The sequence below is a fragment of the Lotus japonicus genome, chromosome 4, assembly GCF_012489685.1.
Source record: "Lotus japonicus ecotype B-129 chromosome 4, LjGifu_v1.2".
Lineage (NCBI taxonomy): Eukaryota > Viridiplantae > Streptophyta > Magnoliopsida > Fabales > Fabaceae > Lotus > Lotus japonicus.
In genome coordinates, this window is record NC_080044.1 from 12,390,023 (window position 1) to 12,417,032 (window position 27,010).

General features: G+C 39.4%; 1 non-coding gene and 2 pseudogenes across 1 annotated transcript; 2 read left to right on the forward strand and 1 right to left on the reverse strand.

The window, feature by feature from the left end:
- Positions 1-15,863: 15,863 nt before the first annotated feature.
- On the forward strand, positions 15,864-16,624 carry LOC130714839 (agamous-like MADS-box protein AGL80; annotated as a pseudogene).
- Positions 16,625-18,450: 1,826 nt separating this feature from the next.
- Positions 18,451-19,187, forward strand: LOC130712314 (agamous-like MADS-box protein AGL80; annotated as a pseudogene).
- Positions 19,188-22,061: 2,874 nt separating this feature from the next.
- Positions 22,062-22,168, reverse strand: LOC130716335 (small nucleolar RNA R71). The gene has a single exon (XR_009011953.1). It is a non-coding gene; the product is annotated as a small nucleolar RNA R71 (small nucleolar RNA).
- Between the last annotated feature and the right edge of the window lie 4,842 nt (positions 22,169-27,010).

The window sequence follows — 27,010 nt, forward strand, 5'->3', positions numbered from 1 at the left end:
AGAGTTATACTTATCCATGATATCAGACAAGGCATGTTTCAATTCAGAGGTAGAGAAAGAAGCGAATACCTCATTTTCATCGTCTGAGTTAGGATCTCCTTCTGATTCTGAGTCAGAGTCAACAGCTTCCTTTGACTCTGCTTCTTTGTCTTTGACAATAGCCATAAGTCCTTGGACTTCACCATCAGAGTCAACATCCTCTGACTCTGATTCATCAAAGGTTACCATCAGACTCTTCTTTGTCTTGAAGTGCTTCTTTGGCTTCTTGTCCTTCTTCAACTTTGGACAATCACTTTTGTAGTGCCCTGATTCTTTGCACTCAAAACATGTGACTTCCTTGATTGATGACTTCTTCTGGCCTGAGGACTCATACTTTCCTTTTGCCTTTCCAGAGCCTTTGTACTTGCTCTGCCTGTGCTTCCAGATGCGGTTGAGTCTCTTGGAGATCAGAGTCAGCTCATCTTCATCAGAATCTTCTGATGCTTCTTCAGATTCTTCTGCTTCAGCTTGGAGAGCTTTTGACTTTTCAGCTTTAGCCTTCTCAGATTTGGATTTCAAGGCTATAGACTTTTTCCTCAGATCTTGCATCTCAGAGCGCTTCAGCTCATGGCACTTTAGTATGCTGATGAGTTCTTCTAAACTCATACGCTCAACATCTCTCGTGAGCTCTATTGAAGTCACCAAGGGCATCCAACTTTCAGGAAGACACCTGATGACCCTTATGACATGATCTTTTGTTGTGTAGCTCTTGTTGAGAGGTCGTATGCCAGCTACAAGCAACTGAAATCTGGAGAACATTTCTTCAATGGACTCATTTGGCTCCATGATGAAGGATTCATACTTTTGGATCAAAGACAATGCCTTTGATTCTTTGACTTTCTTGTTTCCTTCAAGAGACATCTTCAGAGATTCAAAAATGCCTTTTGCAAACTCACGATCTGTAATCTTCTGGTACTCTTCATAAGAAATAGCACTTAGAAGAATTGCTCTTGCTTTGTGATGTTGTGAGTACAGCTTCTTTTGATCTGCAGTCATCTCTGACCTTGGGATCTTCTTGCCATCTGCATCAACTGGACGCTCGTAGCCATCCACAATAATATCCCAGAGATCTGCATCGAAACCCAGAAAGAAACTTTCCAGTCTATCTTTCCAATATTCGAACCTTTGACCGTCGAACATAGGAGGCTTTGCATTGTAACCATCTCTTTGAGTTTCACTGGTGGTGGCAGCCATTGTTTTTCACACCGGCCCGGATCACTGAACACTGTTAGGTGTGGTAATCAGAACTTGCGCTCTGATACCAATTGAAGGTATGAAAAACGGTAGAAAGGGGGGGGGGTTTGAATAACGTTTTCAAGATAAAACTTCCACCTTAAAGATTTTGACAAATCTTTTGAGAACTTAAGTGCTAAGAATAAGAGATAGAAAAGCACACAAGGATTTTTATCCTGGTTCACTTGATAAATCACTCAAGCTACTCCAGTCCACCCGTTAAGGTGATTTCTTCCTTCTTAGAATGAAGGCAATCCACTAATCAGGTAAGAGTTACAACTGCACTTGAAACCTACAAGTGACTAACAATTACACTGACTTAGCTCACACTAAGATTCACTCTCTTAGTCTTCTCTAGGATCCGATCAACCTTGATCTCCTAAAGGAAAACTATACAACTGTATATGAAGTTCTTGTTTACAAAGAAAGTGCTTCTAAAAAGCTTATAGTAAACACAATGAAATTCAGGATGAAAGAAAGCTTAGAAGAATTTGAATTTGTCTTGCGCGTATGTGAATGCTTCTAGCCGCTTCTTTCAGTCTTCAGCCTCTTATATACTCCAAGGATTAGGGTTGAACATTGCATGGGAAATGCTACCGTTGGAGGGCAGTTCTGGAAATTCCAGCTTCTGCTATGGCTGAGAACGTTAGGTAGGTCGTCAGGATGGTACAGTTGCTTTTGTACTTGGATAGTGACATGACCTTTAAACCTAGGAGACTTCTGATCAGGGGAATGCTTCATGTTGGAACTTGTGAAGCCGGTTGATCAGAGTCAGAGGGAAAACACAGATCCTCTGACCATTGTATCTTCTGATTCTGAACTCAGAGGGAAGTACATGGTCTTCAGAGTTTCTTGCTTCTGGACTTCAGAGTTTCCACTATTCAGCTTCTGTATCTTCAGAGTCTTCTACACCATCAGAACATCTGAACCTTCAGTGTTTCTAGGTTATCAGAACTTCTGGATCTTCAGAGCTTCTAGTGACTGAGTCCACATCAGAGTTTGTGTAGCTTCAGAACTTCTGAAGCTTTTCCACTGTTCATGTTGAACATGGTCAATGCGAAAGCGTTGCTTGGGTCACTCTTTAAGCACAGTGCTTCTGATTTGTGTGAGATTGAATAGAGGTCAGAGCCTGTAAATAACACACTCAGAAAAACACGTTAGAGTACCACAATTGTTCATATCAAAAAGGTTAACATGTAATCATCAAAACCTAGAGTTGTACTACTAGATCAAAACTTGATCTTACACTATACACCTGTATCCTTCCCAACTAATGTTGCTGACTCTTCTCCCTCCAATAACTCTGAATCCATTAGAAAATTTATGGAGGTCAGAAAAGAAAAGGTGTCTACCTTAGAAGAATATTACCTCACGTGTCCAAGCCCTAGGAGATATCCTGGCCCTAGACCTGAACGTCTAGTTGACCCAGATGAACCTATCTTGGCCAATCCCTTACATGAGGCAGACCCCTTGGCTCAACAGGCTCAACCTGACCCTATCCCACAAGAGCCAGTTCAACCAGACCCAGAACAATCTGTGTCTAACCACTCTTCGGTTAGATCACCCAATCCTCTAGCTGAAACTTCTGAACCACACCTTGGAGCCTCTAAACCTCATGACCAAACCTGTGACATTGGCTCTCCCCAAGGTGTCTCTGAAGCTCATAGCAGCAATCACCCAACCTCTCCAGACCAATACCTCTCCATAGTTCCTTACACTCACCTCAGACCCACCTCTCTCTCTGAGTGCATCAATGTGTTTAATCACGAAGCTTCCTTGATGCTACGCAACGTGCAAGGTCACACTGACCTGAGTGAGAATCCTGACTCTGTTGCTGAGGAATGGGATAATCTGAGTACTTGGTTAGTTGCTCAGGTTCCTGCTATGATGAGTCATCTTATTGCTGAAAGGGATCAAAGGATAGCTGCTACTAAGCAGAGGTTTGCCAGAAGAGTGGCTCTTCATGAACAACAACAGAGACACAAGCTTCTCGAAGCTATTGAAGAGGCCAGAAGAAAGAAAGAACAAGCAGAAGAAGCTGCACGTCAAGCAGCAGCTCAGGCTGAACACGCTCGGTTAGAGGCAGTAAGACTTGAAGCTGAAGCTGAAGCACTTAGATGCCAAGCACTTGCACCAGTGGTTTTTACTCCTGTTGCTTCTGCTTCCATTCCGGCTCCTCAAGCTGCTCAGACTGTTCCTTCTAGCTCTACTCAATCCAGCTCATCCAGACTCGACACCGTGGAACAACGTCTTGCCACTCATGAGTCTATGCTGGTTGAAATGAAGCAAATGATGATGGAACTTCTGCGTCGATCTGATAAATCCTAGCTTCAGGATCTCTTCGTTTTTATTTTTCTTTACCTTTGTTTTATTTCGTTAAACACTGGTTCTTTCTTGTTAATCTTTACTTTGCTCGTTTGTGATTATCTATGCACATATATATCTGACATTATGTTTGCAAAATTTTTTTTTATTCATAATAAACTGCGTTTACATCATACATTTTTTTCTTTTTCCTAAAAACCTAGAATGGAGGATCCCTCCTCATTCTTCTGCACTCCTGGCGCTGCTCTGACCTCTCCTTCTCCAGACGATCCAGTGAATACTGGATGTTGTTGAGATTGACAATCTGCTCATCCCTCTCCAGAATTTCTTCTGAAGTCCTGAGCTTCTTCTCTATAATTTCCTTTTCTTCCAGCAGCTTTAGTTCAAGCTGGCTGAGTTCTTGTACTTCCTCCACGAAGGCAAGGAATTTCCTCATGTCTTTCTTCAACTCTGGACGCAGGTCCTCCTCCAGCAGTGTCCGTGTTAGCTCTGAGATGGTTGTTGTACCCTCTGGATGCCTAATGTTGAGGAACAAGTCCTCTTCGAAGGCTCTCTTTCTCAGCTCCTCTAATGCGATCATGTATGATGCCATTTTTTTTGGTATTATTCGAGTTGTGAAGCTTACCCCATTCTCCATCGCTTTATATAGGCTTCACCTTCTCTCTGAAAGTTAATGCTCCTACGGTTTCTCGAGGTTAAGTTCTTGGTAACTGACCCTTTTCTTTACTCCCTTGGCCGGTGGTAAACGTTCCTCTTGTGCATTAACTCTTCTATTTACTTCGCCTAACTCTGATTCATGCATCGTTTTAATTTTCTTTAAACTTAGACCTTCTCTAAGGGGGAGTACGTTGTACTTCAAGCTAAGTTTTTCACACCCCAAGCTTTTTGCTTATGACAAAAAGGGGGAGTACAAACCAGTTTTTGATGTGTAAGATGTGTTAGTGTGACTTATTTTTTCTTTTGGAGAATTTAAGAGTTCCACCTTTATGACCATAGATGTGTCACTGGGCAAATACAAGGAATACATTTCACTTCTTCTGAAGTGATTTTAGTTTGACTCAAATACCCAAGACTCTGATACCTTGTCAGTTGACTCTGATTACTTATGCGCTCTGATTACTCTATTTTCATCTATGTCATAAGTTTTTCACTCTGAACTCTTATATTATTTAGCTCAGAATCTAGACTCTTCTAACGTTTTCATCAAGTATTAGATTCAGGGGGAGCTAAGCTCAGAATCAAGCAGTGACTTGAATTCAGAATGAGCAAGATAAACTATTCACATCAGGATAAGTCTTATTCTATATCTCTAAAATTTGAGTGAATTCAGTTTAATGTTTAAGAATTGTTCATCAAAAATCTTAGTTTTGTCATCATCAAAAAGGGGGAGATTGTAAGATCAAGTTTTGATCTAGTAGTACAACTCTATGTTTTGATGATTACATGTTAACCTTTTTGATATGAACAATTGTGGTACTCTAACGTGTTTTTCTGAGTGTGTTATTTACAGGCTCTGACCTCTATTCAATCTCACACAAATCAGAAGCACTGTGCTTAAAGAGTGACCCAAGCAACGCTTTCGCATTGACCATGTTCAACATGAACAGTGGAAAAGCTTCAGAAGTTCTGAAGCTACACAAACTCTGATGTGGACTCAGTCACTAGAAGCTCTGAAGATCCAGAAGTTCTGATAACCTAGAAACACTGAAGGTTCAGATGTTCTGATGGTGTAGAAGACTCTGAAGATACAGAAGCTGAATAGTGGAAACTCTGAAGTCCAGAAGCAAGAAACTCTGAAGACCATGTACTTCCCTCTGAGTTCAGAATCAGAAGATACAATGGTCAGAGGATCTGTGCTTTCCCTCTGACTCTGATCAACCGGCTTCACAAGTTCCAACATGAAGCATTCCCCTGATCAGAAGTCTCCTAGGTTTAAAGGTCATGTCACTATCCAAGTACAAAAGCAACTGTACCATCCTGACGACCTACCTAACGTTCTCAGCCATAGCAGAAGCTGGAACTTCCAGAACTGCCCTCCAACGGTAGCATTTCCCATGCAACGTTCAACCCTAATCCTTGGAGTATATAAGAGGCTAAAGACTGAAAGAAGCGGCTAGAAGTATTCACATACGCGCAAGACAAATTCAAATTCTTCTAAGCTCTCTTTCATCCTGAATTTCATTGTGTTTACTATAAGCTTTTTAGAAGCACTTTCTTTGTAAACAAGAACTTCATATACAGTTGTATAGTTTTCCTTTAGGAGATCAAGGTTGATCGGATCCTAGAGAAGACTAAGAGAGTGAATCTTAGTGTGAGCTAAGTCAGTGTAATTGTTAGTCACTTCTAGGTTTCAAGTGCAGTTGTAACTCTTACCTGATTAGTGGATTGCCTTCATTCTAAGAAGGAAGAAATCACCTTAACGGGTGGACTGGAGTAGCTTGAGTGATTTATCAAGTGAACCAGGATAAAAATCCTTGTGTGCTTTTCTATCTCTTATTCTTAGCACTTAAGTTCTCGAAAGATTTGTCAAAATCTTTAAGGTGGAAGTTTTATCTTGAAAACGTTATTCAAACCCCCCCCTTTCTACCGTTTTTCATACCTTCAACGGGTAATAGAAGAGTAGCGTCCGTAGGCAATATGTACAAACCGAATGAAAGGGTGAAGTGTCCGCAACACCATCCCTCAAAACTGAGAATAAGTTGACCCAATGGTCTGAAAATAAGACCTCCTAAGTCCAACCAACTCTCTGTGATTCCCGTAAGGAAACCACACAAAAAGCTATAGGTGGGAAACTACCCTGTCCCCAAAGAAAACAAATGATGTTCAGAGCTAAGACTCTACTCCTACACTAATCCCATCTCGAGGAGCTCACACCAGCACTAAGACCTATATGCTAGCATGATCGTCGTCCGAATTCGAAATCCAGAACGACCTACTCTATGTACACCATCCGTCCTCCTCTCGCTACCGTGATGCGCTCCTGTTCCAGCATCCCAACCCTAGTCCCCCCCGAAGGGTGAACCGTCGTGAACCAGTCCGCCAAAGACATCTGACAAAGGGCGTTTGTCCGCCAAAGCACACACAGAAGACGCGAGGGTCAACTCCAAAGAATTATATAAATAATACCACCAATAGATACCGATAAAAGATTAGCCACTTAGGCTTATAACTAGGGATTACATCCTAGGGTTGTATATTTCACAATGAATGTAAACAGCAATAAATCACAGTTAACATGCCTCAAGTAGAATTAACAAGTATCAAACACACTCAACAACTAAGTCAGTATGCATGTTGCATGAAATGATATGCAGGTTAACCCAGTCAACCAATATGCAATCCGGAACGGATGGACATCAAACGGATCAATCCTAGCACCAGCAACGGTGGGACCATTCTGCCCGCGTGCCTCTTACACCAAACATAGGTATGGACATCAAACGAGTCAATCCTAGCACCAGCAACGGTGGGACCATTCTACTCGCGTGCCTCTGGGATGGACATCAACCGGATCAATCCTAGCACCAGCAACGGTGGGACCATTCTGCCCGCGTGTCTCTTACACCAAACCAAGGTAACCAGATCAGCCGTAACCCGTAGGTCTGCCATTTCGGTCTGCTACAAGAGACGTCTACAAACGTTCTTACACGGAAATCCGGGTCTTATGACCATTTTGGAATCCGACGAGGTCCAGAGTACGTCCTGTGTTAATACCCCATTAATGTTGCATGAATGCAGGATGATTAGTCAAACAACGTCTCCGAATCTCACTCGACACGTCGCCACGTGTTCTAGCTAAATTAATGTCTCTAAAAGCTTACCCTAAGGTAAAGTCGATTCTGCGACAAAAGACACTTCTTCACATCAACATAGTAACTCATGATGATCTCCAAATCATCCGACTCATCTCAATCCGATGGTCACAACTGCTCAACGAGCACAGAGTATTACACTCTCGGAAACTAACGGTTTCCCGGACTTATCCCCAGGATAGCCCAACAACGCATAGCTACTCCAACAGCACAAGAGCATCAACATACTCAACACTTCTCAGCTTCCTCAACGATTGGATCCAACGACACTTCTCGTTTTCCAAAGACTAAGATTTGCATCCGAAGCTTCCTTTCGAGTTTATTATCATTAATTGAAGATTTAGAGGTTGTTTAATGTCTTATGAGTTTTCTTTTCAAAATAATATCCTTTTTAGTCTTATCGCAAATCCTATAAGTTCTCGGGATCTCCCAATCCCCAAATGACACCAGAGAATGTCTCGATCCATGAAACACCATAACAAGGTCCGAATCTCATTCGTCCTATCAAACTTTCTCAAAATTCTCAAAATAAAATCGGCATGACCTGCCCGCTATTCTCACTTTTCAGAAACTCAGATTTCATTGCATAACCATAAATAACTCAGCACAATCAATCAACATGCCATATATCAACATATTAAGCAATAACCACATAGCACTTAGCATATAAAGCATGCACCACACATCCTAGATTACCCACATAGCACATAGCATGTAAGTCAATCTCAAAAACATTCAGTAGATGAATCATCTACATTGTCAGCCGAAGCCTCAGAAAACATTTTCCAATCACACACAATCCAGTGCATAAACAGTAAACAATGTCGAAAACATCGACCCTAAGCATTAACTAGAGATTCAGTGAGAAGCCCTCACCTGTAGATTCTCCAGGACGATCTCCTAACACTTGTTCACAATCAAAGGCTTGCTCCTCTGGGAATTCCTCAAAATCACCTTTAGAGCAAAACCACAGAAATACTATCAGAATCTATCGAAAACTAAGCTATCGATACTTACTAAGGTTACTCGAAGTAATCTATACTCTAAGGTACGATAATCTAGCGCGAAAGGACAAGTTTTCGGAAAAGGAAATTTCCTCCTCCCCCCCTTAATAGGTTCGGCCACTTTAGGTAATTAGGGGACTCGATTTTTCTTCGATCAAACTTGGTTCCTATGCTATCATTAGCCGTAACTAAGGGTATTCTGAACTCGGAAAAATTATCGGATCAAAAACTGTCGCAGGGGTATTTTGGTCATGATTTTTAACTTAGGATTTTTAAAACTGAAATCCCAAAAACCAAATTTGACAGGGACGTTACTAACGACGTTTATGACAACTAATCCTACTAGCACTAAGCTAAGGCGATAGTTTTCAGCCTAAAGGTTGAAGCTTTACTCCAAAAACTCCAAAAATGGGTATTTAAGGCTAAAATTGATTCCGGCGGAAATCCGGCGGCATAACGGAAAATCTAATCCGGCAGAAGTGATCTTGGGCACATAAGGAAGAGGTTTAGAATCAGAAATGAAACATTCAGGATAGTTTTGCAAAAACCCATAAACTATCAGCTCAGAAAAGTCTACAGAAAAGCTATGGAAAAAGCGATCAGAGGTAAGGATTAGCGACTATACCTCGAAACCTTGAAGCAGCAACTGATTGATCGACGATCAAGCAAGGATTGAACAAAATCTCTTCCTCCTTCTTCTTCTTCTTGGCCGCGGGTTTGGGTGGGGAAAATGGTGGAAAATTTGTGTTTTTCTTCCTTTCTTGGCTATATATAGAGGTTGGCAAAACGCGGTAAAATGAAAGTTTCGCGAATCTGATTTTTCCGGCGTCATTCTCCATGAATTCTAAGATAGGTTTTGGCGAAAGAATTCCAAAACTAAAAAGAGGTCTCCTTGTATTTTTGGCAACTAATGCATAGTCGGTATAAAACTATTTTACCCGATAAGTTGCTTTTTGCATCGGATGTCGGAATGGAAAACTTCCTTCTGAAGAAAGATTGAAATCATCAAGAGAAATGGGTGTACGCGTGTAGAATATTCATTTGAAGCTCTGAATAGAAAAAGTCTTCATAGTCGGGTGATTCTAGGGTTTTGAAATACCAGGGATTCGGTTTCGGCAAACTTCCGATGATTGGAATCGGACGTTCGTAGATCCTAGAGTTTCGCCTCGAAACGATTGTGATATATGGAAAAAGAGAAGTTCTAACATTTCTCTGAAGATTTTTGGAATTAACTTCCGTCGTGCCTAAAAGTGAAAACTAGCTATATACTAGGGTTTCTGACCTAGGTTTAAGCGTAAAACGATCGTGCTATATCTTTTATCGATCATAATGCAATCCTTGAACTTTTCCTGAACTTTCTCCTTCATAAATATATTCCTTCCGATAAACTCTCGTTCAGGTTTTCCTTCACGATACGTCAAGCCTAATCGTAAATGGAAATCTCTTCCACTTATTCTAAGCTTAAAAACTTGGGTCTCACATTACTACCCTCCAAAAAGAAAGTTTCGTCCTCGAAACTTAAGGTCCGGCAAAAGTTCTGAATATTGTTCCCTTGATCTTTTCCTCCAATTCCCTATAGCACCGTCCGTGTCTTTGTTCCGAATAACTTTCACTAAAGCACTCTGCTTTCCCTTTGATTTGTTTCACTCTTCTAGTCCCCATGTTGATCGACGGCGCCTCAAAAGACATATCATCTTCCAACTCTATGTTGTCCGGTTCGACCACTTGCGTTGGGTCTCCGTTGGAAATAATATTTGTTGGCATTCGTGCAATCGCACAACCTTAACCCCTTGCTCCTTTGCTTCTGTTCGTCCAAAATGCTGATTAGAAACTCGGTACTCCTCTATGTTCCGGAGTGAATGCTCAACTTGACCTAGTGATGTTCACTCATGATCCAAACTCAACTCGGTCGCTTGATAACTCCTAGACGAAATACTGCGTTGGAATCTAATAGTCCATTAACGTCACTTCCAACTTCGTAACTATCGTCACTCGCACCACGAAATCAATCTTCTACTTAGTCACTGTTCAAATTTAAAACTCGACTTGACTCTTAATACCTCGTGCATGACGAGACTCATCCCCTTAATCATCAATTCATTGACCACTCATAAGCTAATCATCTTCTTAATATCCAACAATCCATTATTGTCGTCTTCGTCCTCAAAACATTCCTCACTCAAACCAATTTCGACTTATTGAAATCCTAAACACTTCACACAGATCAAGACTTAACCTCTAGAAGATCAAATCATAACTATACCTCAAGGGACTTAACCAGTCATTTCGTCATCTCATCCTTCAACTTACTGTCATACAGCTCAATAGCTTGTGTCGGCTCCACAATATACTTCCGTTTAAACGTATCGGTGGAAGACTACTTCCTAGGCTTAGCATGTTATCCTAAACCTCGTGTACTTCTATAGTTAAAATACGAGCAATAACTGAGTAAAGTCTTAATAGATGTACTAACTATAAGGTTAAAGCTCAAACAATATAAGTAAGATAGGTGTGTTGCATGCGCTATGAGAGTAATGGAGCGTATTATACTAGAATGAGAAAGAATGGTTAGAAAGTTACCATCGTTCTTGCGCTCTCCTCTGACAAACCCCTCAGCTCTCTCACCGTCCATGGTGTAGACTCTTGCCTTAGTAGCAGGACGCTTTCCACGAGCAGTGTTCAGGGTTGGCTCCGTCTTGGGTGCTCTGCACTGACCGGCATTATGCCCCATTCTGTTACAATTAAAGCATTTGGGCCTCGTGTCGGGACAAGCATTAACATAGTGCCCCGGCTTCCCACATCTGAAACAGGTCATCTCCCTGTTCAAAGTCCGATCTCCAGAACCACCAGCAGTACCCGTCATGGGTCTGTAAGATCCTGAAGTAAACCCTTCTCCAGCAGGACGTTGATATGGCCTCCTGCTCTGAAATTTTCCTTTGCTTTGAAAATTTTGAGAGCCCGACCTCATCGGCCCTCCAGTTCCAACACGGTTCAACCTCCTATTTTTCATCAGCTCCACTTCCGTGGCTTTCTCCACCAACGACTGAAAATGCATGATTCCTAATGGCCTCACTGAGTCCTCAATATCAGGCCTCAGTCCATTCACAAAGCGCTTGCACATGTAGCGCTCATTCACATGGTCATGAAAGAATTGAAAATGCTTCGCCAAAGATTCCAGCTTCGAAGCAAATTCCGGTACTGACATACCTCCCTGACGGAGTGTCAGAAACTGCGCCTCCCTCTCATCCCGGGCACTTGTTGGAAAATACTTTTCCAAGAATGCGGTCCGGAAAGAGTTCCAGTTAATCTCTTCGTGATTGTCTTCCATAATCCCTCTGGTGCCTCTCCACCAGTACTCAGCATCCCCCAGCAGCAGGTAAGTTGCCATGCCCACCTTGGCACCTTCAACAGTCTGCAATACGCCGAATATCTTCTCAATCTCCTGAATCCAGAGATCCGCTTTATCTGGGTCGGTACCACCAGAGAACTTTGGTGGGTTTTGCCTCCTGAAATCATTCAGGCCTTTGTTTTGGTCCAGAGTTACTTCCCTCTGGCGCTGATGCTGTTCACGTGCCTCCTCAGCAGCACGCCTCATCGCATTATCGTTTGCTTGCGCTGTCACGGCTTGGGCCATAGTGGCCATCATCGCAGCTAATTGGTTAGTGTTCACCATGTTCTGTTAAGTTAAACAAACAGTTAGTACTCATCATAAGATAGCATCTAGTATAACTATACAATATGAGTAAGCAATAACTTCAATCAATTTTTAAGCGAAAAATCGCTTGCAAACAATCAATTTTTTTTACTCTTTGCAGAGTCACACAACCTAGCACAGAAGACCTATTCCCCAACAACTCCCGAAAGACTCGACCGTGCTCTGATACCACAATGTAACACCCCGATTTCGGTGGCGTCACTTTAGTAACCAAAAGTAAACTTAATGCGGAAAAACGTGAATATTTTTTTTTAATATAATAACTAAGACAAGACTGAATTAAATAAAACCCAAATGTGAAAAGTAATAAAACTAATATACAATATATAAACAGCCCCCGCTGTAAGGAGCAACCTCGTCACGAGTAAACCTCCAGTGACGGGTGTAAGATCAAGTTTTGATCTAGTAGTACAACTCTATGTTTTGATGATTACATGTTAACCTTTTTGATATGAACAATTGTGGTACTCTAACGTGTTTTTCTGAGTGTGTTATTTACAGGCTCTGAGGTACGATAATCTAGCGCGAAAGGACAAGTTTTCGGAAAAGGAAATTTCCTCCTCCCCCCCTTAATAGGTTCGGCCACTTTAGGTAATTAGGGGACTCGATTTTTCTTCGATCAAACTTGGTTCCTATGCTATCATTAGCCGTAACTAAGGGTATTCTGAACTCGGAAAAATTATCGGATCAAAAACTGTCGCAGGGGTATTTTGGTCATGATTTTTAACTTAGGATTTTTAAAACTGAAATCCCAAAAACCAAATTTGACAGGGACGTTACTAACGACGTTTATGACAACTAATCCTACTAGCACTAAGCTAAGGCGATAGTTTTCAGCCTAAAGGTTGAAGCTTTACTCCAAAAACTCCAAAAATGGGTATTTAAGGCTAAAATTGATTCCGGCGGAAATCCGGCGGCATAACGGAAAATCTAATCCGGCAGAAGTGATCTTGGGCACATAAGGAAGAGGTTTAGAATCAGAAATGAAACATTCAGGATAGTTTTGCAAAAACCCATAAACTATCAGCTCAGAAAAGTCTACAGAAAAGCTATGGAAAAAGCGATCAGAGGTAAGGATTAGCGACTATACCTCGAAACCTTGAAGCAGCAACTGATTGATCGACGATCAAGCAAGGATTGAACAAAATCTCTTCCTCCTTCTTCTTCTTCTTGGCCGCGGGTTTGGGTGGGGAAAATGGTGGAAAATTTGTGTTTTTCTTCCTTTCTTGGCTATATATAAAGGTTGGCAAAACGCGGTAAAATGAAAGTTTCGCGAATCTGATTTTTCCGGCGTCATTCTCCATGAATTCTAAGATAGGTTTTGGCGAAAGAATTCCAAAACTAAAAAGAGGTCTCCTTGTATTTTTGGCAACTAATGCATAGTCGGTATAAAACTATTTTACCCGATAAGTTGCTTTTTGCATCGGATGTCGGAATGGAAAACTTCCTTCTGAAGAAAGATTGAAATCATCAAGATAAATGGGTGTACGCGTGTAGAATATTCATTTGAAGCTCTGAATAGAAAAAGTCTTCATAGTCGGGTGATTCTAGGGTTTTGAAATACCACGGATTCGGTTTCGGCAAACTTCCGATGATTGGAATCGGACGTTCGTAGATCCTAGAGTTTCGCCTTGAAACTATTGTGATATATGGAAAAAGAGAAGTTCTAACATTTCTCTGAAGATTTTTGGAATTAACTTCCGTCGTGCCTAAAAGTGAAAACTAGCTATATACTAGGGTTTCTGACCTAGGTTTAAGCGTAAAACGATCGTGCTATATCTTTTATCGATCATAATGCAATCCTTGAACCTTCCGATAAACTCTCGTTCAGGTTTTCCTTCACGATACGTCAAGCCTAATCGTAAATGGAAATCTCTTCCACTTATTCTAAGCTTAAAAACTTGGGTCTCACACCCATAATCTCGAGAAAATTATGATGTGCCTCTTAGCAATGCTTGTAGGGGGAATGCATGATCTCTCCCTATCTAGTTTTATGATTTTTATTTTTTGTGTAAATGTGAAGACACAATATTTAGCCATTATGGCTTAGTAGTCTTCACATTTTTATTTCATTTATGCAAATAATACATCTTAGGCTCACATGTTTATTTTCGCTACTTCCAAAATCTTGTGGCTTTAATTTCAAAGTGTACTGGTTATGGTTGTATGAATAAAGTTTTAATTCGTGTTGTTTTTCAATGTTTTTTGCATCTATGATTAATCAACAATGGCTACTTCTTGTATTGCAAATAAATGAAAAATAATTATTTTATTTAAATTTAAATTCATAAGCTATCAAGAGACTCATTTCGTAGGATAATAACTGTAGCATTCATTTTGGTTATGATTTACATATATATGCTACAATTTGTACACTGTATTTTTTGATACTTATCTTTATTAAGAATAAAATATAAATTATAAATAACTTACAATTCTAAAACATCCGTCAAAAACAAAAACCATTCCCACTTTTTTCTTTTTTGTCGCGAGAATATTTCTTCTTGTGATTGTTGTCGATTACTACCAATACTAATAAGGACCCCCCAAATTATGAATTTATCTTTATTTATTTTCTAAAATTTACTAATTTATCATATATATAAATAATCAACAAAATAATATGAGGAACATTTAAGGTCTTGATTTTTGTATGTATCTCTCGGGTTGTTTTTGTATTGGTTATGGGGTTTCTTTTTGGTTGTCCCCCTTGCCATCGTTGCTGTTTGTTTAGCCTTGCGATTGATCTTGTTCCTGGGTCTTGGTCGAGGGCTTTTAGGTTTAGTGGGGTTTCCTTTTGTTCATCGAGTTGTTCCTTTTTTGAGGCTTTACTCGCTCCCTTAGGGTTTTGTCCTTAGGGGTTTTTTGTGGATAATAATACATAATCATTTATCTTTCAAAAAAATAATAAACAAAACGAAATGAATGGAATAAGATTATGAATTAAGAGTAAATTAGAAAAATTATCGCATAGGTACCCGCAAGACATTTGCACCTGAGAACTTTTTTATCTAGATAATAATATTTAAATAATGTATTTATACAACAAAAAAGTTGGTGGTGAGAAGTAATCTACTATAAATACATAATACTAATCCATTATGAATAAAAAAATATGATAGTCATTACAAACAATTAATTTTGAAATATAATTTTGCATGAATCCATTATGGATAAGATCCTTATCCATTATAACCCTCAAACAAACTCAACGCAATAGCTATCTTCTCCAACCCAACCTCTAATACAATTATTGGTTCTTAATTATTATAATTAATTGCTAAGTTCTTTATACACTCTGACCCTCTAGCAAACTCAATTATTGGTTTCCTTAGCCTCTAACACAATTATTGATTTTTAATTATTATAATTAATGACTAAGATTAATCTAAATAAAAACAGGTTATTAAATTTAAAAAAATATTTATGCAATTAATTAGTGGAGTGGATGAAGAGAATTTGAATTCTCATACTACCAAGATATATCATATTTTTTACAGCTTGAATATCATAATGACACATGATTATCTATATCTTCTCGGAATGGAATGACATTTATGGTGAGATTTTACACCACGAAGTGAGTTGGCAGCTATTAGTGAAGATCATCACAAATCAAACAAGGCATGTAAACTTGACCTATATATATATGAGACAATTCATGATGAAAAACCACAACAAATCATTTTAATTTTCAATTTTATTTCTTGTCACTTTTTTTTTCTGGCCAGCACCATGGCCAGGAGAAAAGTGAAACGTGAATACATTGTCAATGACTCTGCGAGGAAGACAACGTACAGGAAAAGGAAGAAAGGTTTGATCAAGAAGGTGGATGAACTAAGCACCCTTTGTGGAATTGAAGCATGTGCTATAATTTATAGCCCCTTCGAACCTCAACCTGTGGTTTGGCCATCCGCACCTGGGGTTCACAAAGCGTTGGAAAGGGTTGAAGACAATGCCTGAATTGGAGCAGAGCAAGAAGATGGTGAACCAGGAGACTTTCACAAAACAGATGATCCTGAAGGCAAAAGACCAAATGATGAAACAGAGGAAGGAAAACAGGGAGAAAGAGATGAACTTGCACATGTATAGGTGCATCAATGCAGGGAAGGTTCAACCCAACATGAACATGAATGATCTGAATGATCTTGCATGGGTGATTGATCAAAATTTGAAGGAGGTCGACCGAGCGTTGGAAAAAATGAATAAGACTGTGGTCCACCAGGGTCAATCTTCAGTCCTAGTCGGTGAAAGTTCAATCCAACCCCAAATGGCACTAGCACCAGCACTTGCAGTAGCCAAAACTGAAGAAATGGCCATAGTGAATGATGTCCATGGGCTGGTCACGGCTAATTCTGATGCCATGCAGAGGCAATGTTATATGAATTTGATCAATGATAATTATGGGAATGAGACAGTCCCATTATTTGGAGATGCTAATCTCCAAAATGGATTATTTTGGCCCCACCCATAATCTCGAGAAAATTATGATGTGCCTCTTAGCAATGCTTGTAGGGGGAATGCATGATCTCTCCCAATCTAGTTTTATGATTTTTGTTTTTGGTGTAAATGTGAAGACACAATATTTAGCCATTATGGCTTAGTAGTCTTCACATTTTTATTTCATTTATGCAAATAATACATCATGTGTAGCTTAGGCTCACATGTTTATTTCCGCTACTTCCAAAATCTTGTGGCTTTAAATTCAAAGTGTACTGGTTTTGGTAGTATGAATAAAGTTTTAATTCGTGTTGTTTTTCAATGTTATTTGCATCTATGATTAATCAACAATGGCTACTTCTTGTATTGCAAATAAATGAAAAATAATTATTTTATTTAAATTTAGATTCATAAGCTATCAAGAGACTCATTTCGTAGGATAATAACTGTAGCATTCATTTTGGTTATGATTTACATATATATGCTACAATTTGTACACTGTATTTTTTGATACATATCTTTATTAATAATAAAATATAAATTATAACTAACTTACAATTCTAAAACATCCGTCAAAAACTAAAACCATTCCCACTTTTTTCTTTTTTGTCGCGAGAATATTTCTTCTTGTGATTGTTGTCGATTACTACCAATACTAATAAGGACCCCTCAAATTATGAATTTATCTTTATTTATTTTGTAAAATTTACTAATTTATCATATATATAAATAATCAACAAAATAATATGAGGAACATTTCAGGTCTTGATTTTTGTATGTATCTCTCGGGTTGTTTTTGTATTGGTTATGGGGTTTCTTTTTGGTTGTCCCCCTTGCCATCGTTGCTGTTTGTTTAGCCTTGCGATTGATCTGGTTCCTGGGTCTTGGTCGAGGGCTTTTAGGTTTAGTGGGGTTTCCTTTTGTTCATCGAGTTGTTCCTTTTTTGAGGCTTTACTCGCTCCCTTAGGGTTTTGTCCTTAGGGGTTTTTTGTGGATAATAATACATAATCATTTATCTTTCAAAAAAATAATAAACAAAACGAAATGAATGGAATAAGATTATGAATTAAGAGTAAATTAGAAAAATTATCGCATAGGTACCCGCAAGACATTTGCACCTGAGAACTTTTTTATCTAGATAATAATATTTAAATAATGTATTTATACAACAAAAAAGTTGGTGGTGAGAAATGGGAGTTTTAGTAATCTACTATAAATATATAATACTAATCCATTATGAATAAAAAAATATGATAGTCATTACAAACAATTAATTTTGAAATATAATTTTGCATGAATCCATTATAGATAAGATCCTTATCCATTATAACCCTCAAACAAACTCAACGCAATAGCTATCTTCTCCAACCCAACCTCTAATACAATTATTGGTTCTTAATTATTATAATTAATTGCTAAGTTCTTTATACACTCTGACCCTCTAGCAAACTCAATTATTGGTTTCCTTAGCCTCTAACACAATTCTTGATTTTTAATTATTATAATTAATGACTAAGATTAATCTAAATAAAAACAGGTTATTAAATTTATAAAAAATATTTATGCAATTTATTAGTGGAGTGGATGAAGAGAATTTGAATTCTCATACTACCAAGATATATCATATTTTTTACAGCTTGAATATCATAATGACACATGATTATCTATATCTTCTGTGAATGGAATGACATTTATGGTGAGATTTTACACCACAAAGTGAGTTGGCAGCTATTAGTGAAGATCATCACAAATCAAACAAGGCATGTAAACTTGACCTATATATATATGAGACAATTCATGATGAAAAACCACAACAAATCATTTTGATTTTCAATTTTATTTCAATTTTATTTCTTGTCACTTTTTTTTTCTGGCCAGCACCATGGCCAGGAGAAAAGTGAAACGTGAATACATTGTCAATGACTCTGCGAGGAAGACAACGTACAGGAAAAGGAAGAAAGGTTTGATCAAGAAGGTGGATGAACTAAGCACCCTTTGTGGAATTGAAGCATGTGCTATAATTTATAGCCCCTTCGAACCTCAACCTGTGGTTTGGCCATCCGCACCTGGGGTTCACAAAGCGTTGGAAAGGTTGAAGACAATGCCTGAATTGGAGCAGAGCAAGAAGATGGTGAACCAGGAGACTTTCACAAAACAGATGATCCTGAAGGCAAAAGACCAAATGATGAAACAGAGGAAGGAAAACAGGGAGAAAGAGATGAACTTGCGAATGTATAGGTGCATCAATGCAGGGAAGGTTCAACCCAACATGAACATGAATGATCTGAATGATCTTGCATGGGTGATTGATCAAAATTTGAAGGAGGTCGACCGAGCGTTGGAAAAAATAATAAGACTGTGGTCCACCAGGGTCAATCTTCAGTCCTAGTCGGTGAAAGTTCAATCCAACCCCAAATGGCACTAGCACCAGCACTTGCAGTAGCCAAAACTGAAGAAATGGCCATAGTGAATGATGTCCATGGGCTGGTCACGGCTAATTCTGATGCCATGCAGAGGCAATGGTATATGAATTTGATCAATGATAATTATGGGAATGAGACAGTCCCATTATTTGGAGATGCTAATCTCCAAAATGGATTATTTTGGCCCCACCCATAATCTCGAGAAAATTATGATGTGCCTCTTAGCAATGCTTGTAGGGGGAATGCATGATCTCTCCCAATCTAGTTTTATGATTTTTGTTTTTTGTGTAAATGTGAAGACACAATATTTAGCCATTATGGCTTAGTAGTCTTCACATTTTTATTTCATTTATGCAAATAATACATCATGTGTAGCTTAGGCTCACATGTTTATTTCCGCTACTTCCAAAATCTTGTGGCTTTAAATTCAAAGTGTACTGGTTTTGGTAGTATGAATAAAGTTTTAATTCGTGTTGTTTTTCAATGTTTTTTGCATCTATGATTAATCAACAATGGCTACTTCTTGTATTGCAAATAAATGAAAAATAATTATTTTATTTAAATTTAGATTCATAAGTTATCAAGAGACTCATTTCGTAGGATAATAACTGTAGCATTCATTTTGGTTATGATTTACATATATATACTACAATTTGTAGACTGTATTTTTTGATACATATATTTATTAATAATAAAATATAAATTATAACTAACTTACAATTCTAAAACATCCGTCAAATACAAAAACCATTCCCACTTTTTTCTTTTTTGTCGCGAGAATATTTCTTCTTGTGATTGTTGTCGATTACTACCAATACTAATAAGGACCCCTCAAATTATGAATTTATCTTTATTTATTTTGTAAAATTTACTAATTTATCATATATATAAATAATCAACAAAATAATATGAGGAACATTTCAGGTCTTGATTTTTGTATGTATCTCTCGGGTTGTTTTTGTATTGGTTATGGGGTTTCTTTTTGGTTGTCCCCCTTGCCATCGTTGCTGTTTGTTTAGCCTTGCGATTGATCTGGTTCCTGGGTCTTGGTCGGGGGCTTTTAGGTTTAGTGGGGTTTCCTTTTGTTCATCGAGTTGTTCCTTTTTTGAGGCTTTACTCGCTGATGACCCGGATTTAGTAGTGTTTTTATGGTCATTTCTTTGTGGGTTTTGAGTCTTTTTGTTGAGTCTCATGTAGTGTTTCATGCATTCTCATGCATTTTTATCTTTTCTTTAGTCTTTATTTTGTTTTGGTAATTTAGTAGTTTTATAGGGAGTTTTCTTGCATTTTAGGTAAAGTTTAGGACTTGCATGGTTTTGTTGTGTTAAGTGAAGGACTTCTTGTGCTAATGAGCTCTTGGAGCTTCTAGAATCTTCCTTGTCTTGTTGGTTAGGTTTGGAGTGCAGAAACTGAAGGAGAAAGAAGGCCAAGAAGCATGGAATTGATGAAGAACATAAAGAGGATTGAAAATAGGAGTTTTAGAAGCCAAAAAGTCATTTTCAAGCGAGCTTGAGCGCCTAGGCGCTGGGGGATGGGCGCCTAGGCGCCAATTAGTCCAGAGAGCATGTTTTCTAAGTGCAATTGGCGCTCATGCGCTCTGAATTGGCGCCTGAGCGCCCAGTCTCGACCTGTTAGCCTTTAAATAGGCTTTTTGCCATTTCTTTTGTAACTTTTGTCATTTTTATCATTTTGTTTCATAAGTTAGAAGAGAGAGCTTGAGTTCTGAAGCTTTGGGAGCTTTCCCTAGGTCTCATGTTCCAGGTTTCATCTTTATTTTCTAGCATGGATTTCATAGCCATGTTTGGCTAAACACCTTTTTGCTTTGGGTTCCTTGTAAGACTCTTGATGTTTTAATCTTATCTCCTTTTTCTTCACATGAATCCTCTGAGTAAACCCTTGAATTCCATATCTATGCTTTATGTTTCAAGTTAGATCATGAGCTAGCTTTATGCTTTTCTATAATATAATGGAAATTTGTTATAGATTAGGGACATGATATGGGATTACCTCTTCTATGCTTGCTACTAGGAATAGAGTAGGGGTTGGGGTTTGTTGGCTTGAATTGCATGCTTAGTGCCTTTAGCAAATGTTTAGGTTGTCAAGGAATTGAACCTATCTTTTAACTTTAGAGGATTGTCTATACAAGGCATTGATAGATGATTACATAGGCTATAACATCAAGGAGAGACTCGGAATTTTTGTGGGAAGAATAGGTTAATTTAAAACTGATTTAGTTAAGCAAGAACCCAAGGCAAGATCACCATTGTTATCACACACTTACATTTCTTAAGTTTGTCACTCAATCACTTGAACAATCAACCCTTAAAACTGAATTTTATTTGCTTTCCAACCGTGAACTCGAATCTTAAACTGAATTGCCACACCAATTCCCTGTGGTTCGATAATTTAAAACCGGGTGAATTCCGTACACTTGCGGATTAACCAACAAGTTTTTGGCGCCGTTGCCGGGGAATTGTTTGTGGTTTTTGGTTTAAGTTTTTAGTTTGTGGTTTTATTTTAAGTTTTAACTTGTCTAGAATTGGTGCTACTAATCTTTCTCTGTGAGTGTCATACGCAGGTTGCTTTCAAGAGAGGCGCCACCATGGGTGGCCGCATGACAGAGGAGGAGATGCAAGCCCACATTGAGGCAAGGATCCAAGAGGGTATCACCCTCCGCTTACGTGAACAAGAAGTTGAGAATGCCAACCGAACTCTTCGGGAACTAACTTCGGGGTCCATGAGCTTTGACTACCCCGGAAGTATTGTCATTCCCGAAGGAGTGGGGAACTTTGAATTAAGACCAGCATTCATCAACATGGTGAGCCAAAACCAATATGGTGGAGGTTCCTCGGAAGATCCTCATGCTCATATGGAGAAGTTCATCCGGAATTGCAACACTTATCGGGTGGTGAATGTTTCTTCAGAGGCAATCCGGTTGAGCCTTTTCCCCTTCTCTTTGAAGGACGCAGCAGAGGATTGGCTGAACTCACAACCCCAAGGGAGTCTCACTACTTGGGAAGACCTTGCAGAAAAATTCACAACGAGGTTCTTCCCAAAGTCCCTCTTGAGGAAATTGAAAAATGACATCTTGACGTTCACACAATCCTCAGATGAAAATCTTTATGAGGCTTGGGAGCATTTCAAGAAGCTTTTGAGGAAATGTCCTCAACACAATCTCACCCAAGCTGAATGTGTGGCGAAGTTCTATGATGGGTTACTATATTCATCACGGTTTGGCTTGGACGCGGCTTCAAGTGGGGAGTTCGATGCTCTTCCCCCACAAGCGGGGTATGATTTGATAGAAAAAATGGCGATGAGAGCCATGAACTCCGAGAATGAACGCCAAATCCGAAGAAGTTCTTTTGAAGCAGAAACTTATGACAAGCTCATAGCCTCCAACAAGCAACTCTCCGAGGAAGTTGCGGAAATGCGGAAACATATTCAAGATGCCAAGTCCATTGGAGCGAGAGTAACTAGTTTGGAGTGCAAATTTTGTGGTGAATCTCATGATAGTTACCAGTGTACTGTCAATGATGATGGTGGCAAGGTCAGAACTTTGACTCAAGGAGGAAAAGCTCCAACCTCAGAACAAGGGCTTCTTGTCCAGCCGCAAATTGTTGTAAAGACGGTTGGCAAGAGGAGTCTTGAGGAGCTGATTGAGAGATTCATGGATCATACATCGAGTAATTACAAGAGCCATGATATGGCTATCAAGAGCTTGGAGAGTCAATTGGGACAGCTAGCAAAGCAAATGTCCGAGAATCACCAAGGTAAGTTTTCTTCCGAAACTTTAACTTTGACTGAGCAAGAAAATGCTGCTGTGGTTTCTACTAGGAGTGGAAGAGTGTTACATGGGCCAGAGGAGAAAGTTGAGGGAGAGAAAAGTGAGGAAGCTGAGGTAGAAAAAGATGAGGGTGTTGTGGAGGAAAGAGTTAGAGAGCCTACTAGGACTAGAGTTGTTAACACCCATACTCCTGAACTCCGCAAGATTCCATTTCCCAAGGCTTTGGTGAAGAAAAATTTGGATAAACAATTTTCTAAGTTCTTAGAGGTTTTTAAGAAGCTTCACATTAATATTCCTTTCTCCGAAGCCTTGGGGCAAATGCCAATCTATGCTAAGTTCATGAAAGATATCCTCAGTAAGAGAAAGAAGTTGAGTGAGGTCGATGAAACTATCTTGATGACCGAAGAGTGTAGTGCCATTTTGCAAAGGAAGATGCCTAAAAAGAGGAGAGATCCCGGGAGTTTTACTATTCCGGTGGAGATAGAGGGGTTAACTGTGGTAGAAGCCTTGTGTGATCTAGGAGCGAGTATCAATTTGATGCCGCTTAGTATGTTTAAAAGGTTGAACTTAGGTGAGGTTACCCCAACTATGATTTCTTTGCAAATGGCGGATAGGTCCTTAAAAACCCCCTACGGGATCATTGAAGATGTTGTGGTGAAGGTGGATAAGTTTGTCTTCCCAGTGGATTTTGTCATTTTAGACATCGAAGAGGACTCTAAAGTTCCTCTTATATTGGGTAGACCGTTCTTAGCCACTGGTGAGGCTGAGATTAAAGTGGCTAAGGGAACTCTAACTTTGAAAGTAGGTGAAGATGAGGTCCTCTTCAATATTTTTGACTCTTTGAAACACCGAGCGGATGAGGAAGTTTTCCGATGTGAAGTAGTGGATGAGCTCGTGTGTGAAGAGTTTGTTAGGATATCAATTAAGGACCCCTTGGAAACAACAATCATGGAGGGGTTAGAGATAGAGGACCAAAATCTTGAGAGGGAACTTGATTCTTTGTATCGTGAGGTTAATGCTACTCTATCTCAATTAGAATCTGTCTCATCTCTTGCCACCAAAAGCATTTGGAAAGAAGAGTTAACTAGGGATGAGGAGATTCCAATTGAGGATAAGAGTGAGCTCAAGCCACTCCCTTCCTCTCTCAAGTATGCTTTTCTTGAGGAAGGTGAGAATAAACCTGTTATTTTGAATAGTGCTCTCACTCCCTTGGAAGAGGAGAAACTCCTCAGAGTTTTGAGGGATCACAAGTCAGCTTTGGGTTGGACTATTGATGATATCAAAGGTATTAGTCCTGCGATATGCATGCATAAAATTTTGTTGGAAGAAAATTACAAACCTATAGTCCAACCTCAAAGAAGACTTAACCCTTCCATGAAGGATGTGGTGAGGAAAGAGATAATCAAATTGCTTGATGCAGGTGTGATTTATCCAATTTCGGATAGTGAATGGGTAAGTCCCGTTCAAGTGGTTCCCAAGAAAGGAGGCATCACTGTGATTGCCAATGAGAACAATGAGTTGATTCCCACTCGTCAAGTGATGAAGTGGAGGGTTTGCATTGACTATCGAAGGTTGAATTCGGTAACTAGAAAGGATTTCTTTCCTTTGCCCTTCATAGATCAAATGCTGGATAAGTTGGCTGGGCATCAATACTACTGTTTTCTTGATGGTTATTCCGGGTACAACCAAATTTGTGTTGCACCGGAGGACCAAGAGAAGACGGCATTCACTTGCCCTTACGACGTGTTTGCTTATAAGAGAATGCCATTTGGGCTCTGCAATGCCCCAGCTGTAAGATCAAGTTTTGATCTAGTAGTACAACTCTATGTTTTGATGATTACAAGTTAACCTTTTGATATGAACAATTGTGGTACTCTAACGTGTTTTTCTGAGTGTGCTATTTACAGGCTCTGACCTCAACTCAATCTCACACAAATCAGATGCACTGTGTATAAAGAGCAACCCAAGCAACGCTTTCGCATTCACCATGTTCAGTATGAACAGTGGAAAAGCTTCAGAAGTTCTGAAGTTATACAAACTCTGATGTGGACTCAGTCACTAGAAGCTCTGAAGATCCAGAAAGTCTGATAACCAAGAAACACTGAAGGCTCAGATATTCTGATGGTGTAGAAGACTCTGAAGATCCAGAAGCTGAATAGTGGAAACTCTGATGTCCAGAAGCAAGATACTCTGAAGACCATGTTCTTCCCTCTGAGTTCAGAATCAGAAGAAACAATGGTCAGAGGATCTGGGCTTTCCCTCTGACTCTGATCAACCGGCTTCACAAGTTCCAATATGAAGCATTCCCCCGATCAGAAGTCTCCTAGGTTTAAAGGTCAAGTCGCTATCCAAGTACAAAAGCAACTGTACCTTCCTGACGACCTACCTAACAGTCTCAGACACAGCAGAAGCTGGATTTTCCAGAACTGCCCTCCAACGGTAGCATTTTCCATGCAACGCTCAACCCTAATCCTTGGAGTATATAAAGAGGCTGAAGACTGAAAGAAACGGCTAGAAGCATTCACATACGCGCAAGACAAACTTAAATTCTTCTAAGCTTTCTTTCATCTGAAATTCATTGAGTTTACTATTAGCTTTTTAGAAGCAAATCTCTTGTAAACAATTCTTTGATAAACAGTTTGTTTAGTTCCTTTAGGAGATCAAGGTTGATCGGATCCTAGAGAAGACTAAGAGAGTGAATCTTAGTGTGAGCTAAGTCAGTGTAATTGTTAGTCACTTGTAGGTTTCAAGTGCAGTTGTAACTCTTACCTGATTAGTGGATTGCCTTCATTCTAAGAAGGAAGAAATCACCTTAACGGGTGGACTGGAGTAGCTTGAGTGATTTATCAAGTGAACCAGGATAAAATCCTTGTGTGCTCTTCTATCTCTTATCTTTAGCACTTAAGTTCTCGAAAGATTTGTCAAAATCTTTAAGGTGGAAGTTTTATACTGAAAACGTTATTCAAACCCCCCCCCCCCTCTTTCTACCGTTTTTCATACCTTCAATTGGTATCAGAGCGCAAGTTCTGATTACCACACCTAACAGTGTTCAGTGATCCGGACCGGTGTGAAAAACAATGGCTGCCACCACCAGTGAAACTCAAAGAGATGGTTACAATGCAAAGCCTCCTATGTTCGACGGTCAAAGGTTCGAATATTGGAAAGATAGACTAGAAAGTTTCTTTCTGGGTTTCGATGCAGATCTCTGGGATATTATTGTGGATGGCTACGAGCGTCCAGTTGATGCAGATGGCAAGAAGATCCCAAGGTCAGAGATGACTGCAGATCAAAAGAAGCTGTACTCACAACATCACAAAGCAAGAGCAATTCTTCTAAGTGCTATTTCCTATGAAGAGTACCAGAAGATTACAGATCGTGAGTTTGCGAAAGACATTTTCGAATCTCTGAAGATGTCTCATGAAGGAAACAAGAAAGTCAAAGAATCAAAGGCATTGTCTTTGATCCAAAAGTACGAATCCTTCATCATGGAGCCAAATGAATCCATTGAAGAAATGTTCTCCAGATTTCAGTTGCTTGTAGCTGGCATACGACCTCTCAACAAGAGCTACACAACAAAAGATCATGTCATAAGGGTCATCAGGTGTCTTCCTGAAAGTTGGATGCCTTTAGTGACTTCAATAGAGCTCACGAGAGACGTTGAGAATATGAGTTTAGAAGAACTCATCAGCATTTTGAAATGCCATGAGCTGAAGCGCTCAGAGATGCAAGATCTGAGGAAAAAGTCCATAGCCTTGAAATCTAAATCTGAAAAGGCTAAGGTTGAGAAGTCAAAAGCTCTTCAAGCTGAAGAAGAGGAATCTGAAGAAGCATCAGAAGATTCTGATGAAGATGAGCTGACTCTGATCTCCAAGAGACTCAATCGCATCTGGAAGCACAGGAAGAGCAAATACAAAGGCTCTGGAAAGGCAAAAGGAAAGTCAAAATCCTCAGGTCAGAAGAAGTCCTCACTTAAGGAAGGACAAGAAGCCAAAGAAGCACTTCAAGACAAAGAAGAGTCTGATGGTGACATTTGATGAATCAGAGTCAGAGGATGTTGACTCTGATGGTGAAGTCCAAGGACTCATGGCTATTGTCAAAGACAAGGAAGCAGAGTCAAAGGGAGTTGTTGACTCTGACTCAGAATCAGAAGGAAATCCTAACTCAGACGATGAAAATGAGGTATTCGCTTCTTTCTCTACCTCTGAACTGAAACATGCATTGTCTGATATTATGGA